The sequence below is a fragment of the Taudactylus pleione genome, unplaced genomic scaffold (genome assembly GCF_031769625.1).
Source record: "Taudactylus pleione unplaced genomic scaffold, aTauple2 ptg000366l, whole genome shotgun sequence".
NCBI lineage: Eukaryota > Metazoa > Chordata > Amphibia > Anura > Myobatrachidae > Taudactylus > Taudactylus pleione.
The window spans coordinates 1,283,745-1,309,909 of record NW_028284767.1 but is presented as its reverse complement, the minus strand read 5'-3'; the positions used below and the strand labels follow the sequence as shown (position 1 = coordinate 1,309,909).

The 26,165-nt window shown below is 47.6% G+C and overlaps 1 long non-coding RNA gene across 1 annotated transcript in view; it reads left to right on the top strand.

Moving 5' to 3' along the window:
• The window catches only part of LOC148508419 (uncharacterized), a 34,130-nt gene that overhangs the window by 2,404 nt on the left and 5,561 nt on the right, over positions 1–26,165 (top strand). The window lies entirely within an intron of this gene.

The following is a 26,165-nucleotide window of genomic DNA, read 5'->3' as shown; positions in this document are numbered from 1 at the left end:
TGCACCTGCTAGAGGGGGGGCTTAGAAGAGCCCCTGAAGTTTTCTTCTTTGCAGCTGTGGCTGCACATCTGGAAGTACAGCATGGACTGTCAGTACTGACGTCAATGCTGTCTTCCCTACACCTCCGCCGGTACCGATCCGGGGATGCTGGTAAGCATCTGGGGTCACAGCTAGCGGTGACCCCAGATGTTCTGGGTCATGGCCGGATTTAAGGGGGATTACAGGTAAGCAGCAGAGGTCCTGCGGTGGGACCCTGCTTAACATGGTCCTAAGTTCCAAGGCAGGGGGCTCCCTGGGGACTGGCAGCAGCGTGGAGCCAGGTATTAACCTGCGCTTCCACTACCCCCCTGGGACAGCGGACCGCGGCAGAGCGGTAGCGCTGCGGCGTCCCAGGGGTTAAATGCATGCCAGGGGAGCGCGCCTTCCCTGTCTCACAGCCGGCGCCTCCCCCGCTGCACACAGCCCTCTGCACAGGCCGACTGGCCCTGTGGCAGCGCTCCTCCCCCAGGCCAGCCTCCTCTATGCTCCTCGGTGGCCATCTTTACAACGCATGGTGAACGCTGCTGGAAGCCTATGATTGGAGGCATCGTAGTCTGGGTCCCCCCGCATACCTCTCCTCTGCTGTGGTCAGGTCTGTGTATGCAGCGCTGTGTCCTACCAGACTCTGTGGGCCTGATTCAGAGCTGAACGCTCTGACCAGAGCGCTCGTTCTGAATCAGGGCCCTCCTACCTTTTTTTGGAGCGTCCTCATGGACGCTCGCATAGCTGTGGGTTACCACCCACAGCTATAGCGAGCGTCCATGATGATGGTCGCGATGGTCTTGACCATCGCGACCATCGGGCTTGCGACGGAGACCCTGCGGTAGGGTCTCGCTGCCGCAAGCCCTGGAGTGATTTTGGCTCTATCAGAGCCAAAATCACTCCCACTGACATCACTACTGATGTCAGTGGGGCCGGCTTGAGACGGTAGGCGTTCCCATGGGAATGCCTCCGTCTGGCAGGCACGCCCCTGGCACGCCAACCAAAGGGGGCGTGCTGTCAATCAACATCGACAGCACGCCCCCTTTGGTGCGAGACCCGGAGCTATGGTGAGCCCGTCGCTCGCCGGGTCTCGCACATGCGCACAACGTAGCTCCCTCCGTCGTGCGCATGCGCAGTGGGGAACATTGACCCGCTTGCGAGCGTCCTGCTGCTCGCGAGCGGGTCTGAATGACCCCCTGTGTCTGTGTAGTTGAGTATCAGCGCTGATAGTACAGGATATTGTTTTTCTGTGCATTGTATGTGACTGTGCTAGCGCTGCTGCCTGTACTTTTAATTTCTGACTGTCAGCCTTATCACTGTCCCTGTTCTTTCTGCTAAAGCCCTTGCGGTGCAGTGCTGCAGGGTGGTCTCTTGCTATACTAAACGTATTGGTGAGAGGGGTCACATACTTTCTACCATCATGTCTGAGAGTGACTTTCCTCTCCAGCTTCAGTGTACTACGTGTAAAGTACCTATAGCGGAGGGGGAGGGTAGCGCGGAGGGGCTATGCAGGCAGTGTTTTTTATTGGCTTGGCCAATTACGGTCACAGCACCGGTACAGGAGCCGCCCTGGGCTTGTTTCGCTCAGGCGCTTACAACCTTGGTGGGCCAGTTAGCTCCACAGCCCGCGTTCTCACAGATGGGATTGTCCCAGCAATCAGTGGTGTCGTCACCCATGCAGGGTTTCCCGAGGCAATTGATGGTACCCCACAGTCTCCCTATTTCCCCTCCCCCGGTCTCTCAGGAGCCTGCGTGGGTTAATTCCCTGACTAGTTCTGTACAGCGCTTGTCGGATGTGTTACAAGGGGAGTCTGTGTTGCGGCCACATAAGCGGCCGGTGGCGTCTGTCTGCTCCTTATGAAGATGACGAAGGGACGTCTGATGATGGGGAGATTCTGGATCTTTCCGACCAGGAACCTCTCCGAACTAAGGTGGCGGACGCTAGGTCCAAGGTGTATATTCCTGGACTTATTCGGGCAGTCCGCACAGCTTTGGTAATTGAGGACGAAGTTCCTCCGGTGTCCAAATCTAAATATGCCTTTTTTAAGGATATTAAAGGTGACGCCACAGTGTTTCCTCTTTCGGGTCAGTTGGTGGACCATTTAGAGGAGGCGTGGAAACAGCCTGGCAAACGATACCAGCCGCAGAGGCGTTTGGCGGTGGCTTATCCGTTCGCGGATAATTCTTTTTCTAAGTGGGAATCCCCTCCACAGGTGGATTCTCATGTGACACGCCTAGTCCGTAGTGCCACATTACCCATGCCATCCATGTCCTCCCTTAAGGATGCTACGGATCGCGAGGTGGAGATCTGCCTAAAGTCCGTTTATTCCCTTGTGGGGGGGCAGCTAGGCCAGCTATGGCCATTTGCTGGGTTGCCAGAGCTATGGAGCGCTGGGCTGATACGTTGGAGGCGTCCTTCGATTCCAACTGTTCGGCTGAACTGACAGAGTTGATCGGCAATCTCCGGGATTCGGCCACTTATATCAACGAAGTGGCCTTGGATATTAGTACCCTGGCGTCTCGGATTTCTTTTGCAGCTGTAGCTGCTCGTCGCACCTTGTGGTTGCGATCTTGGAAGGCGGACGCTGATTCCAAAAAGGGCTTGGAAGCGTTGCCTTTTAATGGAGAAGTTCTCTTTGGTCCGTACCTGGACAAAATTGTAGCCACGCTGGCGGCAGCCAAATCGGCATGTCTCCCGTCTGCTGCAGTTCCTTCCGGTTCAGGTACGTCGGCCTTATAGGGCCCAGGGTAGGCCTAAAGCACAGTCCTTTCCCCGACAGGCTGGCCCCAAAAAATCAGCCAAGCCCTGGAAGCAGGCCTGGAGTACCAGACGTCCGGCCCCTAAGCCAGATGACAAGCCTGCGGCCTGATGGTTCGGGCCTCCCTTTGGTGGATCCCAAAGTGGGAGGCCGCCTGCTGCAGTTCGCCCGGTGTTGGTCGGTCACCACGACAGACACTTGGGTTCTCGAGGTGGTCTCCCACGGGTATGCCCTCTCCTTCCGGCACAGACCCCCGTCTCGATTGTTCACCACGGGTCTGCCATCAGACCGGAACAAAGCCACGGAGCTGCGGAAGGTCTTGCACACTATGCTCCAGGCTGGAGTTATAATGCCTGTTCCATTCTCCCAGAAGGGCCAGGGTTTCTATTCCAATCTCTTTTTGGTGCAGAAACCCAATGGGTCGTTTCGTCCGATACTCAGTCTCAAAGCTCTCAACAAGTCTTTGCAGGTACCGAAGTTTCGGATGGAGGCCCTACAGTCCATCATTCTGTCGCTGGAACCTGGGGACTACATGGTGTCATTGGACATACAGGACGCTTACCTGCATGTCCCTATTCTTTTACGCCATCAGCAGTTCCTCAGGTTTGCAATCCGCAGCGACCACTTTCAGTTCCGGGCGTTACCTTTTGGCCTGGCGACAGCACCACGTGTTTTCACCAAGGTGATGGCAATCATGGCGGCTTCCCTGCGGCTGCAGGGTGGCCGCATGTTGCCGTACTTGGACGACCTTCTCTTAGTGGCAGGATCTCCGGAGCTCCTTCTACGCCACTTGGACCTGACCATTGCGGTCCTGCAACGGCACGGCTGGTTAATAAACTGGCAGAAGTCCACCCTGATCCCGTCTCAGCGGATTCTGCACCTCGGAGCCTTATTGGACTCCGGACAGCAGAGGATCTTTGTGACTGGGGAAAAGATCTCTGCCTTACAGTTGAGGGTGCGCAGTTGTCTACAGAGCCGCCGGGTGTCTCTGCACTCGGCGATGAGGTTACTGGGCTCCATGGTATAGGTATTCGACATGGTGGAATATGCCCAGTTGCGAATTGGGTCCTGTTAACAACGGACGCCAGTCTTCGGGGCTGGGAGCAGTCTCGGGTCCGCACTTGTTCCAGGGCAGGTGGACTCAGGCAGAAACAGAGCTCCCAATAAACATTCTGGAGCTTCGCGCGATGTTCAATGCTTTCCGGCAGGCACATCGGGTTCTCCAAGGTCACCCAGTGCAGGTCTAGTCGGACAACGCTACCACCGTGGCCTACATAAATCGGCAAGGAGAAATCCAAAGTCGGGCGGCTCTCGTAGAGGTGTCCCGAATCCTGGTATGGGCGGAACACAATCTTCCGGCCATATCAGCAGTCTTCATCCCGGGAGTGCTAAACTGGGAGGCAGACTTTCTCAGTCGCCAGGACGTTCATCCGGGGGAATGGTCCCTGCACCCAGACGTTTTTCAACTGCTGGTGGACAGGTGGGGTCTTCCAGAGATCGACCTCATAGCGTCGCGGCACAACAACAAGTTGCCGGTGTACGGGTCTCGCACAAGAGACGAAGAGGCGTCTCTGGTGTATGCTCTGTCCGTCCGGTGGACGTTCCGGTTTGCTTATCTGTTTCCTCCGTTTTCCCTTCCGCACGTAATCCGGAAATTCAAACAGGAAGGAGGGACGCTCCTGTTGATAGCTCCCGCATGGCCGAGAAGGCACTGGTTCTCAGACCTTCAGGGTCTGTCCGTGGACAGTCCTCTGCGGTTAACGCTACGACCGGACCTTCTGTCACAAGGTCCTTGTCTTCACCCGGACCTGACTCGGCTGTCTTTGACGGCGTTGCTGTTGAGACGGCCATGTTGAGGTCCAGGGGGTTTTCCAGCTCTGTAGTGCGAACCATGCTAAGAGCTCGGAAACAGTCTTCCGCGAGAATATATCATCGCGTGTGGCATACATTCTTCCAGTGGTGTCGACCGAGAGGTTATGCACCGCGTGAGTTTCGTCTGTATAGAGTGCTAGCCTTCCTACAAGCGGGACTAGACCATGGGCTTCGCCTTGCTTCTTTTAAGGTGCAGGTTTCTACCCCGTCTGTCTGGTTTCATCGTAGGATTGCTACAATCCCTGATGTGCGCACCTTTATGCAAGGTGTTCTGCGAATTCAGCCGCCATTTGTTCCCTTTTTTCCACCTGTGGCTCCTTGGGAATTGGCTGTGGTCCTGAGGGCTCTTCAAGGACCGCCGTTTGAACCACTGGGCTCAGTGGATCTTAAATGGCTAACAGCTAAGACTGTTTTCCTTCTGGCCATAGCTTCGGCCAGACGTGTTTCTGATTTAGGGACTCTCTCTTGTAGACCCCCTTTCTTGATTTTTCATGGAAACAGGGCAGTGCTACGCACTCGTCCTGAATTTCTTCCCAAAGTTGTTTCCCAGTTTCATGTTAACGATGAAATAGTTGTACCGGCTTTTAACTGACCTGGTCTTTCAGTGGGTGAGGCCACGGTGGATGTTGTGCAGGCCTTAAGGACTTATGTTGACCGCACTTCTTCTGTGGGTCCTTCGTGGGCAGCTCGACGTGGTGCCTCTGCAGTCCAGATCTGCAAGGCGGCCACGTGGTCCTCTGTCCATACTTTTGTGAGGTATTACGCGTTTGACACCTTTGCCTCTCAGGATGCTTCCTTCGGGCGGCGGATTCTCCTTTCAGCACAGGAGCGTCCCCACCCTTAAAGGATACTGCTTTGGGACATCCCCAAGGTATCCTGTGGATACCCTATGGACCCTGAAGTAGAAAATATGAGATATGGTAAGAACTTACCCTTATTATCTCTATTTCTACGAAGTCCATAGGGCTCCACAGGACTCCCGCCCTGTCGCACCTGTGCTGCAGATGGGCTTTGTTCTGGTCACCGGTTTTTCCGTCTCCCTCTGGTGAGAATGTGATTCTTGTGTGTGTCCAGATCATCTTTTCTCTCTCTTCCTTCTCCTCCTCTGGCCTTCGGCTTGGTACGTAACTGAGATGCCTTGGCTCGGGGGCGGGGTTTAGGAGGGGGACCCTAGTGCATCCTGGGAGGCTGAAAACTTAACTCTATGGTGCCCGATGCCTGACGTCATCACCTATACCCAAGGTATCCTGTGGAACCCTATGGACTTCGTAGAAATAGAGATAACTAGGGTAAGTTCTTACCATATCTCATATTTAATTATTTTTTCTACATCAGGGTTCATAGGGTATCCACAGGATACCTTGGGGTATTGGTGATGACGTCAGGCATCGGACACCACAAAGTTAAATTTTCATCCTCCCAGGATGCACTGGGGTCCCTCTCCTATACCCCGCCCCCGAGCCAAGGCATCTCAGTTTCGTTGGTGTCCGGCCAGGAGTCGGATCACTTGCAAGCAGGGTGGGGCTATAATGGCCCCTGAAGTTTTCTACAAGCAGCTGTGGCTGCACAAATGAGCTGTACAGCATGGACAGTCAGTACTGATGTCCATGCTGTCGCAGCTACACCCCGCCGGACCAGAACGCAGGTACTGATCCGGGGATGCTGGTAGTTATCTGGGGTCACAGCTAGCGGTGACGCCGGATTCAAGGGGGCAGGTAAGCGGCGGGGTCCCGCGGAGGGTACCCGCCGGTAACACAGTCCTGTAGGTCTCCAGGCCCCTGGGGACAGGCTGCGCGTGGAGCCAGGTATTAACCTGTGCTTCCACTAGACCACCAGGGAGAGCGGGCCGCATCATGTGCGGTACGTAATGGCGTCCCAGGGGTTAATAGCATGCCAGAGGAGCGCGCCTTCCCTGTCTAACAGCCGGCGCCTCCCCCGCTGCACAGTGTCTCTCCACAGCGGACTGGCGGGCTGTGTCAGCGCTCCTCCCCCAGGCCTGCCTCCTCTCTGCTCCTCGCCCATTTTCTAATAAAGTGTGCAAACGCTGTTGGAAGCTGATACAGGTGGCATCGCGGTCCGGGTCCCCCCGCATACCTCTCCTCCAGAGTAACTGTTTCCTACCAGGATCTGTGTCTGCATACTTGATCTCAGTACTGATAGTGCAGGGATTTATTTCTGCATTGTATGTGACTTAATGTTAGCGCTGTCTGCCTGTACTTTCACTTCTGACTGTCAGCCATTTTACTATCCCTGTTCTTCTGCAAAAGCCTGTGCAGGAACCGCCCTGGGCTTGTTTTACTAAGGCACTTACAACCCTTGTGGGCCAGCTGGCGACGCCCCCTGCGTTTCCCCAAATGGGGTTATCGCTGCAGTTGGTAGGGTCATCACCCATGCAGGGGTTCCCTAGACAGCTGATGTACCCCAGTGTCTCCCATTTTCGCCCCCCAGGTCTCCCAGGAACCTGCGTGGGTAAACTCATTGTCCAATACGGTACAGCACCTGACGGACGTTTTACAGGGGGAGTTATCATTGCGGCCTCCTAAGCGGCCTTTAATGTCTCAGACAGCTCATTATGATGAGGATGACATAACATCTGATGACGGGGAGATTTTTGACCTCTCAGACCAGGAGCTCCCTCGTACTAACAAGGTGGAGTCCAGGTCTAAAATATATATACCTGGCCTTATACGGGCAGTCCGTGCGGCCTTTTTATATTACAGATGACGATCCCCCCGTGGCCAAATCTAAATCTGCCTTCTTTAAGGATTTTAAGGGTGATGCCACTGTATTCCCTCTATCTGGTCAGTTAGTGGATCATTTAGAGGAGGCGTGGAAAATCCAGGTAGGCGGTACCAGCCTCAAAAACGTTTGGCTTTTGCATACCCTTTTGCGGATAATTATTTTTCCATTTGGGAAACCCCTCCACAGGTGGTTTCTCATGTCACACGCCTAGTGAGGAGTGCTACATTGCCCATTTCCTCCTTAAAGGATGCTACGGATCGCAAGGTGGAAATATGCCTGAAATCCATTTATTCCCTTGTGGGGGGGCGTCCAGACCGGCAATGGCCCTGTGCTGGGTTGCCAGAGCCATGGAGCGTTGGGCTGATAGCTTGGAGATGTCTCTAGACGCTGACTCATCACCTGAGCAGGTGGAGTTAGTGGGTAACCTCAGAGACTCTGCTACGTACATTAATGAGGCAGCCTTAGATATAGGGATCCTCACTTCCAGAATCTCCTCAGCAGCAGTGGCTACGCACATTCTGGTTGCGTTCTTAGAAAGCAGATGCAGATTCCAAAAAGGGATTGGAATGCTTTCCTTTGAATGGACAGTTCCTGTTTGGCGCTGATCTAGACAAAATTGTGGCCACTCTGGCAACAGCTAAGTCTGTGTGTCTGCCATCGGCGACAGTCCCATCAGGGTCTGGTACTTCGTCCTTTTGGGTAAGTTCAAAGTGCAGTCCTTTCCTAGACCAGGGGCCAAGAAATCTGCCAAACCAAAGAAGCAGGCTTGGAGTACAAGACGTCCAACTCCCAAGTCGGATGATAAGCCCTCAGCCTGACGGGACAGGCCTCCCCTTGGGGGACCCCAAAGTGGGAGGCCGGCTTCAGTTCACTCAGTGCTGGTGTCTTACAACCGTAGACACTTGGGTAAGAGAAGTGGTCTCTCAGAGGTACGCCCTCTATTTCCGGCGGAGGCCTCCCAACGGTTTTTCACCACGGGCCTTCAGTCAGACCAAGACAAGGCCCGGGAATTCCGGAAGGTGACCCACTCTATGCTCCAGGCTGGATTTATAGTGCCGGTCCCGTTGTCCCGGAGAGGATCAGGGTATTACTCCAATCTTTTCCTGGTACAGAAACCCAATGGATCTTACAGGCCCATCCTCAACCTCAAATCACTCAACAAATTCTTGAGAGTTCCTCGGTTCAGGATGCAGACCCTGCGTTCCATCATTTTGGTGATGGAGCCGGAGGATTTTATGGTGTCACTAGATATTCAGGATGCTTACCTGCATATTCCCATTGTCTCAGCACACCAGCATTTCCTCAGGTTTGCAGTAGGAGATCAATACTTCCAATTTCAGGGACTGCCCTTTGGCCACAGCGCCTCGAGTGTTTACCAAAGTCATGGCAGCCCACCTACGGATGCAGGGGATCCGCTTGTTGCCCTATCTGGACGACCTTCTGCTGTTGGCACGATCTCCAGAGATCCTTCAGCGCCAACTGCAATTGAGTCTCTGTGTTGCAGGCTCACGGCTGACTGATAAACTGGAAGAAGTCATCCCTGGTGCCATCACAGAGGATGCTCCATCTCGGAGCCCTGTTGGACTCCCAACATCAGAAGATCTTTGTGACAGAGGAAAATATTTCAGTTGCCTGCAGAGTCGCCGGGTGTCTATTCACTCAGCAATGAAGTTTCTGGGTTCCATGATGTCGATGTTCAACATGGTGGAGTTTGCCCAGTTTCACTCCATACCTCTGCAGAAGTTGATCCTCTCCAGATGGAATGGGTTGCCCCACCGGATAAAGACACAGACAATGGTGCTGTCACCGGAGGTACGTCTGTCGTTAGCCTGGTGGCTGCAGACTACTCACCTGAACAGGGGGCGCACCTTTTGGATTGCGGACTAGGTCCTAGTGACAACGGACGCCAGTCTTCGAGGTTGGGGAGCAGTGTCGGGTCCACACTTCTTCCAGGGAAGGTGGACGCCAGCAGAATCTGCGCTTCCAATCAACATCTTGGAACTAAGGGCAGTATTCAAAGGTCTCCAACAAGCAAGACATGTCCTCCACAGAAAGCCTGTGCAGGTGCATTTGGACAATGCCACCACGGTGGCTTACATAAACCGCCAAGGAGGAACCTGCAGTCATGCAGCCCTGACAGAGTTGTCCCGCATTCTAGAGTGGGCGGAAGGCCATCTCCCTGCCATCTCGGCAGTGTTCATACCAGGAGTCCTCAACTGGGAAGCAGACTTTCTTAGCCGTCAAGACGTGCATCCAGGAGACCTGTTGTCTCAAGGTCCTTGCCATCACCTGGACCTGGGCCGTCTGTCTTTTGATGGCGTGGCTGTTGAGACTGCCCTCTTGAGTGTCGAAGCTGGATTAGTGGCTGAGACGGAATCAGCATAAAAATTAGCGTGCGCAACGCCATCTTGTGAATGGCAGCTAGACTCCATCTTAAAAATAAGAATCTGCAAGACGCCATTTTGCGACCAGCGCCATTTAAAGTTACAACTCACGAGCTAAGTACAGATAGCAATGTTTTTGATAATCTACCAAAAACAACTAGAGAAACAGCCTCCTGAGAAAAGTAAATAGAATAGACAATACACCAGAATACCGTGAGTGTTTTACATACAAATTGGGATTCCCTGTATATAGACAAGTATAGTTGTGGCAATTGTAATATAACCCAGACATTGATCTACACAATTGAATTTGTCTGAATCCTAAACAGGTTTTAGTCTCACTCCCAGACAGAATGGCCCCAGCTTCACAGCTTAGGGGTAAAACATTTGCATTGCAGTTTGAAACTGTAAGTAAGGAATGAGTTGTGTGTGTGTGTGTATATGTGTGTATGTATGTATATATATGTGTGTGTGTGTGTTAAGTCCATCATAGATAGAATCTCATGCATAAACACCACACATTACGCACAGTTGCGCTGCTAACATGACGCTCAGTAGCGAATGCACAATAACCTGCATGCAAACGCTGTTTATTAGCTGCATGCATGCACATCTGCCCCAAATCAGATAAACCTAACTAGCGTCTTTTCCCATATCCCTAATACTTACATAATGCACACTTACACAAAAGGTTCAATAGCTATAAAGTAAAAGATCCAAGTTTTATTCATTTATTACAAATGCTGTGAAATAAAGACTATTTTGGTATCTAAGGTTTAATACGTGATAAGTAAGCCATGTTTGATATTATACTGATCTGCACTATATACACAGCTTTCCGGTACCATCGGTGTGAAGATCGGAATATGCGTTTGCAACTTATGGACCGTAAAGTCATAAAGAACCAAAATGTATTTTGTGAAACCAACAGCCTAGATTTACATGCAGGGGAAATAGAGGAGGCAACAAGCTGTTAGAGGCTGTTCTATGTCCATTTGAACCAACCTGTTAAATGCCCTGTAACAAATGCACCCGCACTGGGAACCAATGGGATCAGCAACAAACTCCTCTATTGTGTTGTCTATTTATGGGGGGGTATATTTATGTGTGCTCTGACCCTGGGTTTCTAGGCTATTCTGCTGATTGACAGAGGTCTCTTGCTGATGCCGGAATCTGGGCCCAGAGCGCTTGCGTATGTATGACTGTATCTTGGGTCTGTAGAATTCTTTGCGCTAAATTGTACTTAGATCACAGCGTGTAACTGACTGTACTTTACTTGAATAATACTTTGTGCTTTGGAACACATGTTCAAGGTCTAAAGTCTTTATTTTACTGTATGACTGCATACGCAAATAGCGTCAATTTTAGAGGTTTATAGGCAGGGTTTAGAAGGTATAGGTAGGTGCGTATAGAGGTTGAAATCCAGTATCCTTATGAGGTCCAGGGGTTTTTCCAGCTCTACTGTTAACACCATGCTCAGAGCTCGGAAACCGGCTTCTGCAAGAATTTACCACCGAGTGTGGCATACTTTATTTGAATGGTGTCGACCTAGAGGCTATGATCCTCAGGTTTTAGGATATCCAGGATTTTGGCTTTCCAACAAGCAGGCTTAGATCTCCGTCTTGCTTCACTGAAGGTGCAGGTTTCCGCCCTCTCAGTGTGGTTTCAGCGTAGAATTGCTTCACTTGCTGATGTCCACACTTTTATGCAAGGTGTACTTCGTATACAGCCTCCCTTTTTTCCACCTGTGGCTCCTTGGGACTTGGCTGTGGTCCTTAGGGCTCTCCAAGGACCGCCATTTGAACCACTGGGCTCAGTGGATTTAAAATGGCTCACAGCTAATACTGTGTTTCTTATGGCCATTGCCTCGGCCAAAAGAGTGTCAGATATGGGGGGCTCTTTCATGTCGCCCCCCTATTCCTAATTTTTCATAGGGAAAGGGCAGTGCTGCACACCCGCCCTGGGTTCCTACCCAAGGTGGTATCTAGTTTCCACATCAATGAGGAAATTATAGTACCGGCCTTTAATTCCCCAGACCTATCTGCTGGTGAGGCCTCCTTGGATGTGGTATGGGCTCTTAGGATTGATGTTGACCATACCAGATAATTTAGGAAATTGGACTCTCTGTTTGTCCTCTATGGTTTCCAGGGTTGGCCTGCCAATAAGCAAACCTTGGCAGGATGGATTCGCATGGCGATTTCTGAGGCTTACATTCATGAGGGCCTGTCTGTACCATCCTCTCTTAAAGCTCACTCTACTCAGTTTGTGAGTCCTTCATGGGCAGCTCGACGTGGTGCAGTTCAGCTGTGCAAGGCAGCCACGTGGTCTTCTGTCCATACCTTTTGTGAGGTATTATGCATTTGATACCTTCGCCTCTCAGGATGCTTCCTTCGGGCGGCGGATTCTACTTCCAGCACAGGAGTGTCCCCACCCTTAAAGGATACTGCTTTTGGACATCCCCAAGGTATTTTGTGGATACCCTATGGACCTTGATGTACAAAATAAGAGATCTGGTAAGAACTTACCCTTGTTATTTCTATTTCTATGACGTCCATAGGGTTCCACAGAACTCCCGCCCTGTCGCACCTGTACTGCAGATAGGCTTTGATCTGGTCACCGGTTTTTCCGTCTCCTTCTGGTGAGAATGTGATTCTTGTGTGTTCCAGACTTTCTTCTCTTTGTTCTCCTCCTCCGGCCTATGGCTTGTTACGAAACTGAGATTCCTTGGGTGCGAGGGGTATAGGAAAGGGACCCCAGTGCATCCTGGGAGGATGAAAATTTAACTCTGTGGTGTACGATGCCTGACATCACCAATACCCCAAGGTATCCTGTGGAACCCTATGGACTTCGTAGAAATAGAGATAACAAGGGTAGGTTCTTTATCTCATATATATAATATATACACCCCTCATCCGTGCGGCACTCCACGCAAAAGAAATACACTGCAATCGTAGCTTTAGGTGTCAACATTTCAATGCCATTTTCATCAGGACATACAGATTTATTACACATATCTTACCTTATATAAGTTCACCCAGAGAATGACCAGCCTCGCTGCAGCGACATTTTACACGATTTGGCCGATTTCGACGAATCGGGTAAAAAAAGTACAAATCGTGAGTTTATACTCACGAGCACGATGCCGATGCGCGTCCCCGCTCGTCGTACATCGCATCTTCTGATTTGCCGTGCTGTAGGGCAGATTAGCCAGTCTAATCTTTAGTCAGATTGGACATTTTTAACTTGTGGCACGACCGCAAGGGAGCTCCCGTGAAAGTTCATGAGGAAATTGGCCATAAAATCGTATCGTGAGGACATCGGTATGTGTGTGGGCACCTTTACACAAACAAAGCAGTGGCAAAGGTAAACATATAAGAACACGCCCCTGACAGCTACCACTGAGGACTCAGGGCCTGATCCAGAGCCGGACGCTCTGACCAGAGCGCTCGCTCTGAATCGGGGCCCTCCTACCTAAAAATGGAGCGTCCTCCCGGCCGCTCGCATAGCTGTGGGTGCCCACCCACAGCTTATGCGAGCGGCCAAAAAGATGGTCGCGATGGTCTTGACCATCGCGACCATTGGGCTTGCGACGAGACCCTGCTGTAGGGTCTCGCTTCCGCAAGCCCAGGGGTGCTTTTGGCTCTATCAGCCAAAAGCACTCCCACTGACATCACCGTCTGGGCAGCAACGCCCCCAGCATGCCCACCAAAGGAGGCGTGATGTCGGGTCTCACGCATGCGCACGACGGAGCTCCCTCCGGCATGCGCATTAGGGCACCATCAGCGCTCGCGAGCGGGTCTGAATTAGGTCGGTACAACTAATATAAATGGTGTTAATGCAACAAATATACAATTTATAACTATCAAGCAGCTAGATATGCATCCCAAAGAAATTAATAAAACAAAATAGCGTCAGTGCCAACAATGTATGTGGCAGAATAAGGTATATGAAGCAATGCACTGTGGAATCGCACCTACTCCAAGAATAATCTACATACATAACACATTACATGAAAGCTCCTAAGCCCAATTGTTCATTAAGGCTTCTAGGGGCCATCGTGCCCAATCGATGTATCCATCTAGTTTCACACTGCACAAGTTTACATGACCAATCACCCCCTCTAATGGATGGGGGAATGTGGTCAATCATCCTATATTTGAGGACTGACAGAGAACGGCGAGCATTAGCGAAATGTCTTGCTACTCTTTTTTCACTGCAGCCATTACTAATGGCCGATCTTATAGCACTTCTGTGAGCTGCCATATGCTCCTTAAATAACCTTTCCGTTTTGCCTATGTATGATAGGCCACATGGACAAATTATCTGATAGACAATAAAAGATGAATTTTATGTGAGTTTATGACGGATAAAGTATTTACGGCCTGACAAGGGGTGATGGAAAACATCCCCTGGAATAAGATACCTACATGCAGTGCATGTGCATCTGAAACAACCCAATTTGCCAATACCGGCTGTATCCGCCCTGGGATCAGGACTTGATGTAACGGTTTTTACCAGTATGTCACAAATGCTCCTTCCTTTTTTGTAACATAACATAATACGAGTATTTTGCAACTTGAGTTCTGGGTCAGTTTGGATATTTATTAATATGACTGCTATGTTGGTTGTAGTTGTTCACCCATGGAATCATAGCTGTGTTCTTTTTGGACATATTAGAATTAAGTAGAGTGTCCCTATCCAAACTCAGCACCTGTTATTCATACTACACAATCTGCTCCTAAGATACTGGAGAGTCCTCTACCCGAAGGGTTACATTTATGCAGAAATAAATAGCCTCTGCCATGCCCTTTTCAAATAAAAATCTACCTTTGGCTACTGGTATGAGTCCCTATGTATACAGCTTAGAGCGTTCATAGAGAGTAATATCTCCCAAACCAAGTAAGGCTCGTTAGGTCCACAGAAAAGTAGAAGATAATCACTGGGTCTGCTCTCTCTTAATGCGTTTCTCTGCTTGTATTATCTCAGCAGCTTCTTCTGCAGAATAATCTGCTATATAAAAGCGAATATTTGTCCTTCTGTCTTTCTATACAAATCCACAGTTTACAAGCCACGATCGTGAAATTTTATATACGAGCGTTTTAAAACACGGCGGAGGCAACTAAAAAAATTTGAAATGAAAATTCATTACTTTTAATTTTTAATTAATGATAAACCACAATTTTTGCATAGTAGTCGCCCTTTACAGGTCAGGTACGGATTTAGAAAAGGATTTAGCTTATCTATTTTTTCTTTTCTATCTTCTCTACTATATAAAAGTGAAAATTTGTCCTTCTGTCTTTCTATACAAATCCACAGTTTACAAGCGAAGATCGTGACATTTTACATACGAGCGTATTAAAACACGGCAGAGGCAACTAAAAAATTTTTAAATGGAAATTAATTACTGTTAATTTTTAATTAATTAAAAACCACAATTTTTGCTGGATGCTCATTGTGGGGCCTATCTGCATATGGGTAGGGCCTCAGAGCAAGCATTTTGTGTTGTCATGTTTTGTCATGATCTTAATGTTTATTATCGAAGAGAGCTTTAGCAGGCTTTGCCAGCATTCTCAGCTCTCTGACTATACCAAATTACGCAACAACATTCACTTCTTTCTCCCAACTTTGTCAAAATTATGACTTTGCAAGGACCCTGCTGTACTGTGAGCTGCCAAAATATTACACATGGAATGCTTCTCCAAAAGTTTTTCTGCACAGAAAACAGGGAGTCGCTGTAGATGGTTATCCTGGTATCAGAGCAACAGAAGCTCTTGGCCGTGTTTACACTGTACATCCTACAAATTTTGAATGCTTCTATCTCCGAAGTTTGCTTTACACGGTTACAGGTCCTACTTCCTTCGAAGACCTTAGGACTGTTGATGGGGAAGTTTGTCACACTTTTCGTGAGGCCTGCCTAAGGAGAGGTTGTTTGGAGGATGATGTCTAAACAAACATTCTTAAAATCCCGGGCAATGCCGGGTACTCCAGCTAGTTATAAATAAATATTCTTCTGAGGAAGGTGCTACACTCTGGTTGCTATGGGCAACACCTCTACTATAAACCCGTACGTTTAGTAAATATACTCCTACGTCTCCTTACAGCCGTAGCTAGAAATTTTGTGTATAATATACAGTATTATTCTTGTTCAATGAGTTCGACACATTCAATGATGCAGTCTATGTCCTTTAGTAAATAACAGGACCCCTTCAGGATTGCTATACCACACCCTGATTTATATCCAAATGGGGTCAAGTTCATCCAGAAAAATTATTTGGCTTTTTGTGGCTTCCCGAGACTAAACTTAACAAGGAGTTCTCATCCGAAGATCTCTTTGGACAAAATCAACCGCATCGGGACTTCTTGGTGTCATATCGGTGTACTATAAAATAAAATTGCCCCATCCATTTCTCTACTAAGACTTGGTTTATTTAAATCTAATTTTAGAGGTAAGAAATTGTAGAAGGTTACCACTAGGGCAGAGGCAGATGTGATACGTAAAGAGTTTAACGATTCTATTTCACTCTCAAATGTCCTTATTAAATTATTTGTGAAGATTAGCCTTTGTCATCACCTACTTTGTATTTCCAAATTAGGTAGGATTCTTCTCCAGGCATCAAATGAGTCATGATACTGGAAGGTGTTTAATTTAGTCTCCCCAGCTTATGTGTTTGTAACCCATATCGTTTAGCCATGTATCAAACCACACTTCCCCACACCAAGTGTTTGGTCGGGAGCCAGGGTGGGCATCCACATTCTGGACAAACTTATAAAATGCTGGGTGGTGACAGTAAAGGGGCTCCCCTGAGTAGAATATAGTTCAGTAAACAATTGAGAGAAAAATAATCACATTTTGGACACTTTTGCCCCATTTCTGAATCGTTTTCTCTCCTTTGAGTTGGATGATTCAAGTTTAGTAAACAATCTGTTTCCTCACTTGTTAATGTTTACAAGAGAATTTAGGTAGACATTGAAGCTGACAAAGCTTGCTACTTCTGTAGCAGCTACCAACACACTGAAATTCCTTTTGTATAACGATCATCACACACCCCAATATAAGTCATCCTCATGTATTTGTTCTGCCTATGCAGCTCAAATACAATAGGCATTATTACTTCTTTATATTGCTTACATAAGGCCAGGCCCCAAATGATCTGCAAGAATGGAAATGACAGCAGAACATAGAAGAGAGCTATCGCTTTTGAATTAAAGATATTTACTAACTTGTATAGAGGTATTTGGTTTTCACCTCACTAAGGAGCTCATTCAGAGTTGTCGTTGAGCGCTCACAACCGACTTGATGTTGCCCCACAGCGCATGCGCACGACTGATTTGGCTCGTGCGCATGCGCGAGACCCGGCTAACGACGGGCGCTCCGTCGTTAGGGGTCTCGTAGCAGACGGGGCGAGCTGTCGCTGTTGAGTGATAGCTCGCCCCGTTTGCTGAGCGGGCCGGGTGCGTGCCCGGCCAAACGGAGGCGTTCCGGTCGGAACGCTTGCCGTTTGGGGGCGGCCCCACTGACATCATTGCTGATGTCAGTGGGGACCTTCCTGCTCGAACAGAGCAGGAAGCTCCCTGGGGCTTACGAGTGCCCAGACCCTACCCTAGGGTCTGGTCGTAAGCCCCGATGGTCGCGATGGTCTTGACCATCGCGACCATCACCCATGTCGGTCATTAGAGCTGTGGGTGTTAACCCACAGCTTAACGATCGACAAGGAGGCGGCCGTTCAGGATGCAAGCGGCCGCCCTGATTCAGAGCGACCGCTTGCATCTAACGACTGCCTCTGAATGAGGCCCTAAGTGTAATCTTTTCATCAGAGTCTGGACTTGTTGCAGGGAATGGCATGCTGTCCCATATTTGATGGCGTTGCCCAAAAATAAAATGCACATCTCGTCCCCACTTCTGAGCTCCTGTATAAGACGGGCTTTGTATGACGACTCATACGTCATACAGGGGCACCTCCCAGTATCAGGGCCCGTCGGTGCTCTCGACTGGATAAGCTATAGAGGCGAAGCAGACTAGCCAGAATAGAAGCTGCAAGGCAGGTGCCTTTCAGTCAATGACACTACTTTTTTGTAATCTCATTTTTATTAAGAGTAAATTTAAACCTTACACCAAAATGTGTGCATATACAACTGGGAGAAATATACATATCAGTAATTAAAACTGTTAATCAATAAAACACTTTATGGAGGAAATGTGTACCACAGACTGCCACATTACATATCAAAACACACATATGGCATTGTCAAATATAATGTTCCATAGGCAGAAATCTAGACTGCCTTCAGTGCCATATACATACTGTATCTGAGGACTATATGAATTTATAATGAACAATAGAAGAAACAGCATAATATAAAAGAAAACATTGATAAGAGAAAGGGGAGGGACTCCAGCACCAAGCACTAAAAGACCCAAGGACCAATCGTACAAGCAAATGCCACAGACAGGGTCTGAGTCATCTGCCCCAATGCAATAACAGAATCAGACAAATACATACAGATGTGTCCTCATACACTGTTGCAGCAAATAGTCCCTCTCGGGGTGCCAGGTCCCTGGCGACTCGGTCATGCTAAGCGTCTTTCTCGCTCAACATTTGCATCTTATTTGCATAAGTAAAACAACTTGGAGCGACAAAACTACTTTGCTAGATTGCATTGAAGAGCGACATTTATACATCGGTGTCTGAATGAGTCTGCACACTTTGGGGTATATTTACTAAAGTGAGAGTTTTTAGAAGTGGAGATGTTGCCCATAGCAACCAATCATATTCTACTTAACATTTAACTAGCACCTTCTAGAAGATAATAGCTAGAATCTGGTTGCTATGGGCAACATGACTTCTAAAAACTCTCACTTTAGTAAATAAACTCCTTTGAGTGGTGTTTTGCTGTGTAATCCAAAGCATACAAAACGTTAAAGAAATTACGGTTCACTATACCTCTCGAAGTGTCTCAGTCGCGCCGAGCATATTATGCTGCATGACGTATAGACACTACGTGTATGAGGACACATCTGTACAACGTCCTAACTGTGTGGAGTTTGTATATTCTCCTTGTGCTTGCGTGGGTTTCCTCCAGTTACTCCAGTTTCTTCCCACATTCCTAAAATATACTGGTACTGTAGTTTAATTGACTCACAAGAAAAAAAATGACCCCTAGTGTGTACATGTGGTAGGGAACATACTGTAGGTTGTAAACTCCACTGGGGCTGGGACTGATGTGAATGGACAAATATTCTCTGTAAAGCACTGCGGAATATGTGTGCGCTATATAAATAAATAAAATCTGTACAGTTGGTGTGTGCAAAGTGTATTGTAGTGGACCGTATCTTATTCATACCCTAATTGTGCAAAATTCCACAAATTTGTCCATGGAAGATTGTCATCCATGTTCATGTAGTTTTTGGAGGGGGGAGTAGATTTCCAGTGATTTGGCACTACCTCCGTGGTTCTGCAGTCTGAATATTCCTGCAAATATATTTTGTAAAGAGCTATAGGCTGATAAGTATAGAAGCCATTACCTCATTCATTGTACCTCATCCCCAATAATATTTTGGATCTGGTAATGATTTTTTTCCTAGAAAGGGTGAATTTTAGGGCATTATCACCAGAGGTGTAAAAGAAGAATTGGGTACAGGATCCCGGCGGTCAGGATGCCGACAGTTAAAATCCAGACAGATTTAGGTAAGTATTTTAACCCTAACCCCCCCCCCCTAAATCTCGCCCTAATCTGTCGATATTTTGACAGTCAAGATGCCTCTGTCGGTATTGTGACTGGTAGCATTCTGACTGTCGGGATGTCGACTACATCCCGTAACAGAGGGCCCACTGCATCTCCAACAACTATCAGTGTTAGATACATTTTAGAAAGTAGACTACAGCAACAATACCATCTAGTAAAGACCTTGTTTTGGTTTTCTATTCTATATTTACACTCATTGTACAGGACTTTATAACTTGGAAAATTCTGAAGCATTTACCAATAGTCCTAAATCTGGAATAAGTTTTTAACTAAAAATTTGTGAGTTGTAGGGTAAGGAGCTAATGGGCCGACAGAGAGAGGCCCTCTATATCAAGCCATTGTTTGTACACTCTGTTCCTCATTCAAAAAATCCGACCTAGCTTAACCGCTTTATAAATTTAACATTAGGTTAATGCATCCCAGGTTTTCATGCCTTTACAACACATTATGGGCCTGATTAAGACCCGCTCGCTAGCAAGCGGACGCTTGTTGCAGACTATGTTCACTAATGTGCGCATGCGTGTTGTGCGCGTGCGCAAACTAGTACGGGCGATCGGATGTTGCTTGCCCGCCCTGCAAAGACAGCCCAGTGGAATGAGTGACAGGAGAGGCCGTTTGTGGGTGGTAACAGGGGCAGGGCAGTAGTAACGGGGGACGGAGTTGCGGATGTAGGCATGCCAGAGTGTTTCCACGCAGTTTCTGTGGCGTGCATAATTAACAGGCAGTGCTATAGTACACATCACCTGGTAGGGTACAGTCAACCGCAAGTGCTGCGGTCAGATCCGATGTACCGATGATTGAATTTACTTCCTGGAGATGACGTACGCTGGTGGGCATCTGTAAACACAAAGTGATCGCTCGCCAAGACATAGTGAGCGTGCTTATGCCTTGCTGAGCGAGCGGCTGCCTTAACGTCACTTTGCAAAATTCCCATACACTGGGAGCGAGCGGCCGCATTTAGCGAGCGGGTCTGAATCAGGCCCAATGTTTGAAGCATGGTTTTCTCCCATCCAATTTAGAGTCTCTGAGTATAGGCCGATAACTGGGATTGACACAGGTCTTTCCTTTGCTTATGCAAAACCATGATATGTACACCTCTGGGGATTGCCTGAAAACGTGTGTCTCATCAGAGATGGCATTAAAGGCCTGTAGTATCCCAGGTACAATCTCAAAGGTTTTTAAATATTTAGATTGTGAATCCATCAGGGCCTGGTCTCTTTCCGTACCGAGTAAATTTAATTGGGTCTCTAGCTCCATGGAGGTAAACAACTGGCCCACCAGTGTCTTATCTTCTCTTAACCTTTGGCGAACTAGATGGGGTGTGACATACCCTAGCATAATTTAAACTCCTACAACTTTTTTAAAAAATACTGTGGGCAAGTTGCCATTTTGTGTAGCTGGAGTTGCGATGTTGCCAGTTTGCACAGTGATGGCGGTTTAGTGCGGCGAGCACTATTGCAGCGAGTCCATGTACGGAAAGTGCATGTGGGCATTTCATACCCCACCTGGTTCGGCACCAGCCTTAATGTCAGCCAAGAGTGATCTCATTAAAACTGAGTTGACTTAAAGCTCACTCTACTCTTAAAGCTCACGCTACTCAGTTTGTGAGTCCTTCATGGGCAGCTCGACGTGGTGCAGTTCAGCTGTGCAAGGCAGCCACGTGGTCTTCTGTCCATACCTTTTGTGAGGTATTATGCATTTGATACCTTCGCCTCTCAGGATGCTTCCTTCGGGCGGCGGATTCTACTTCCAGCACAGGAGTGTCCCCACCCTTAAAGGATACTGCTTTTGGACATCCCCAAGGTATTTTGTGGATACCCTATGGACCTTGATGTACAAAATAAGAGATCTGGTAAGAACTTACCCTTGTTATCTCTATTTCTATGACGTCCATAGGGTTCCACAGAACTCCCGCCCTGTCGCACCTGTACTGCAGATAGGCTTTGATCTGGTCACCGGTTTTTCCGTCTCCTTCTGGTGAGAATGTGATTCTTGTGTGTTCCAGACTTTCTTCTCTTTGTTCTCCTCCTCCGGCCTATGGCTTGTTACGAAACTGAGATTCCTTGGGTGCGAGGGGTATAGGAAAGGGACCCCAGTGCATCCTGGGAGGATGAAAATTTAACTCTGTGGTGTACGATGCCTGACATCACCAATACCCCAAGGTATCCTGTGGAACCCTATGGACTTCGTAGAAATAGAGATAACAAGGGTAGGTTCTTTATCTCATATATATATATATATAATATATATATATATATACACCCCTCATCCGTGCGGCACTCCACGCAAAAGAAATACACTGCAATCGTAGCTTTAGGTGTCAACATTTCAATGCCATTTTCATCAGGACATACAGATTTATTACACATATCTTACCTTATATAAGTTCACCCAGAGAATGACCAGCCTCGCTGCAGCGGGACCACACACCCGCCCGGCGGCGCTGAACTATGACGTCATCACGTAGCAATGTGTGACCGGCTGTGAACCATCACCATGGTAACATGTCAATAAACAAAGAGACATACAATACAATGGCTAATGAGACCAGCTACCGATGGTTAGGTCAAAGACTTAAGGTGCCCACACACATAGCGACATTTTACACGATTTGGCCGATTTCGACGAATCGGGTAAAAAAAAGTACAAATCGTGAGTTTATACTCACGAGCACGATGCCGATGCGCGTCCCCGCTCGTCGTACATCGCATCTTCTGATTTGCCGTGCTGTAGGGCAGATTAGCCAGTCTAATCTTTAGTCAGATTGGACATTTTTAACTTGTGGCACGACCGCAAGGGAGCTCCCGTGAAAGTTCATGAGGAAATTGGCCATAAAATCGTATCGTGAGGACATCGGTATGTGTGTGGGCACCATTACACAAACAAAGCAGTGGCAAAGGTAAACATATAAGAACACGCCCCTGACAGCTACCACTGAGGACTCGGGGCCTGATCCAGAGCCGGACGCTCTGACCAGAGCGCTCGCTCTGAATCGGGGCCCTCCTACCTAAAAATGGAGCGTCCTCCCGGCCGCTCGCATAGCTGTGGGTGCCCACCCACAGCTTATGCGAGCGGCCAAAAAGATGGTCGCGATGGTCTTGACCATCGCGACCATTGGGCTTGCGACGAGACCCTGCTGTAGGGTCTCGCTGCCGCAAGCCCAGGGGTGCAATGCCTTGCTGAGCGAGCGGCTGCCTTAACGTCACTTTGCAAAATTCCCATACACTGGGAGCGAGCGGCCGCATTTAGCGAGCGGGTCTGAATCAGGCCCAATGTTTGAAGCATGGTTTTCTCCCATCCAATTTAGAGTCTCTGAGTATAGGCCGATAACTGGGATTGACACAGGTCTTTCCTTATGCAAAACCGTGATATGTACACCTCTGGGGATTGCCTGAAAACGTGTGTCTCATCAGAGATGGCATTAAAGGCCTGTAGTATCCCAGGTACAATCTCAAAGGTTTTTAAATATTTAGATTGTGAATCCATCAGGGCCTGGTCTCTTTCCGTACCGAGTAAATTTAATTGGGGTCTCTAGCTCCATGGAGGTAAACAACTGGCCCACCAGTGTCTTATCTTCTCTTAACCTTTGGCGAACTAGATGGGGTGTGACATACCCTAGCATAATTTAAACTCCTACAACTTTTTAAAAAAATACTGTGGGCAAGTTGCCATTTTGTGTAGCTGGAGTTGCGATGTTGCCAGTTTGCACAGTGATGGCGGTTTAGTGCGGCGAGCACTATTGCAGCGAGTCCATGTACGGAAAGTGCATGTGGGCATTTCATACCCCACCTGGTTCGGCACCAGCCTTAATGTCAGCCAAGAGTGATCTCATTAAAACTGAGTTGACTTAAGTTTATATTTCTAATTGTTCATAAGTTTTTAATTTTTGCTAACTATTGTGATTCAAATGTGTTCAAAAGATCTTTTTGTTTAAATTGTTACTAGAAGACTTATAAGTTTAGTTCATAAAAATAGTTTTATTTTTGTTTTCTTGTTTTAAAAGATTAAAGACTTTATTTACATGTTATTATTTTGTTTTATTTTTATACCTTAAGGTACAAGAATCGATGTTATGCCAGTCAGAATAACTATTGTTCTAAGTTAGTATACTTATGCTAAAGTACCCCACATTGTTCGCCATGTTGATGTTTTCCACCTGGTTCACGGAGGGTTAAGAGTGGGATATTGCACGTCTTGCAGTTCAGATGAAATGTCAAGCAGTGTATGCGCCACATCTTGGGGGAAGTTGTGCGAGAGATTATAAAGTTTGGAATAATAGGCCTGAAAGGGTGACTCATTGTCTGCTGCTGAATGGCACTTTTTTCTCTGTACCATCTCTTATAGTATGAATATATTCAGCTGTTCTATGGGCTTGTAAGGCCTGCCTCAACATCTTACCGGGTTTGCTCCCCCACCTAAAGAAACTGTTACAACACTTATGGAAATCAAATTTACTTTTGTCAGGTCAACCCTCACCTTTATTAATTCTGCTACAGTGGTCTGGGACAGGTAGGATTTATGATTCATCTTCAAGCACATCAGTTTTCGAGAAGCGGAGCTCTCAGCTTCTATTTTGTTAGTCCACAGTATCTCATAATTTGTTTTGATATTCATAGGAAGCCTCCTGACTACCCACCAGTACTGACAGTTTAGTGGGAAGTTGACAACCTCAGAACACAATGTTTCTTGAAATATTACTTGCAACAGTTAAAAGTCCTTTTTGGAAGGCAAGCCCTGTTTAGTAGGCAGAGTCCAGAGGAGCTGGAGAGCTTCAGTCATATCTGAAGGTGTTGAGACTGTGAAACTGCAGGCTGGATCATCTGCCAGTGAGGATACACTGGAAGTACTAAAATGGGTAGTGGAAGGTGGTTGTGGGGCATCATCCATGCAGGAAGCAGCAGATAGAGTTACAAACTGGCATATATGCAGACGTTGGGGCTTGTCTTCTACTCCTCATAATTTCTCCTAGGATTTTCTTGTCTTTGCTCATTTGTGCAAAGCGATATACAGGCAAGGTTATCTCAAATGGCTCTCGGATAATCCTGTGGAAGAGAAGAGTAGGGTTAGATTATCAAGTTATCACTGGCCACTTTCCTCCTGTGTGAAGATCAGGCAACCACTCGCAGAACAGTAGAAGGTCTTATTGCCCCCAACACTCTAATATCAAAACTGCTATAAGGGGCAGGGCAGTACTATGCAATGATGTCTTGCTGAATACAAAATGGCAGGAAAATCCTACAATCCGTGATGATTTGTGTGTCAAGAAAGACCCAGATGCCTTAATCTTGTCAAAAACAAATTTGATTCTGAAAATGGCAAGAGTTCTTACAATATAGACAGGCGGAGCCAGCTTAGAATCACAGTTCAGCAAAGCAGATCCAGATAGTTTGTCTTCAGTTTACAATCTGCAGCACCTCAGGGATAACTCAGAAGGAATCTGCGAGATCCTGTGAGTCCCAGCTGCAACACTATTTAACATTCCTGGAGTAGCAGAAGATAAGACTTCCGCTATTACTCATCAATGACTCAAGGATGGTAACTTTGGCAGGTGCACTGCTGTTAGGTCTGGTGGAGAGCACCAGCTTGCAGGGGTAGCCAGTCCCAGCAGTCATGCAACCACATGCCAGTGCTTGTCTTGATGTAGCTGCTTTGGCTTCCCCGGAAGCTTCATGGCACTGATGTTGGTGATGGTTGGGTACATACTGTAGGTGGGTCAGTAGTACCACTAGAAGGACCAAATGAAGATTCCATCAATGGTATAGGATTAATGTTCTTTAAAAACAAGGGAGTTTGGCTGCAAGGTCAAGTAATTAGTACCGATGGTGCGGAATTCTAGTGAAAGTTGCTTACTTTTATCTGTACCCCTGGCTTTTCAAGAGATAGGACGTTGTTCATACATTGTGTGCTAAGGACCTGATTCAGAGATGTACGCTAATGTAATCGCAGCTGCAATTTTGCACAATACATAGCTGCGAAGATATGCTAATTGCCGCCCAGTGCTTAGAGACGCCCATTGAAAGCATCTCACATCAGCCGCTCACGCACAAAACTGGAAACATCGAATGCAGATCAGGTGGCCATCAGCCTTCTGAGTAAGTCTAAGATGCCACACATACAGTGAGTCTCCGGACATGCTGTGAGCCCAGTGCCAGCAGGATTTGGATTGTTTTTATATATTTTAGCAGCACCAAGCTTGATATCTATACATGTAGATATTATCTATTACTGCACATCAGAAAAACCATTTCTGCGCAGAGAATTAACACTAACTATTTCAACCCTGTCACAGTCCATAGCCATTGAAAACTGGATTAGGATCTAAAATACAAAATAAAACAAGGAAGCGCCCATAGCACATTACATGATCAGGTGTTGCAGTCTATAAAAGACAATTTCATGGGTACGTTAAAAAAAAATGGTTCATATGTAATAGCCTGCGAGTTGTCGGATCCAACGAGATTCAGGCTATGTAGCCATTAGCAGCAATCAGCCCCATTGTGTCTATGCCTTAAACCATTTGGTATCAACATACAGTCAGGTGCATAAATATTGGGACATTGACAGAATTTTCATATTTTGGCCTCTATTCACCACCACAATGGCTTTGAAATTAAACAAACAAGATGTGCTTTAACTGCAGACT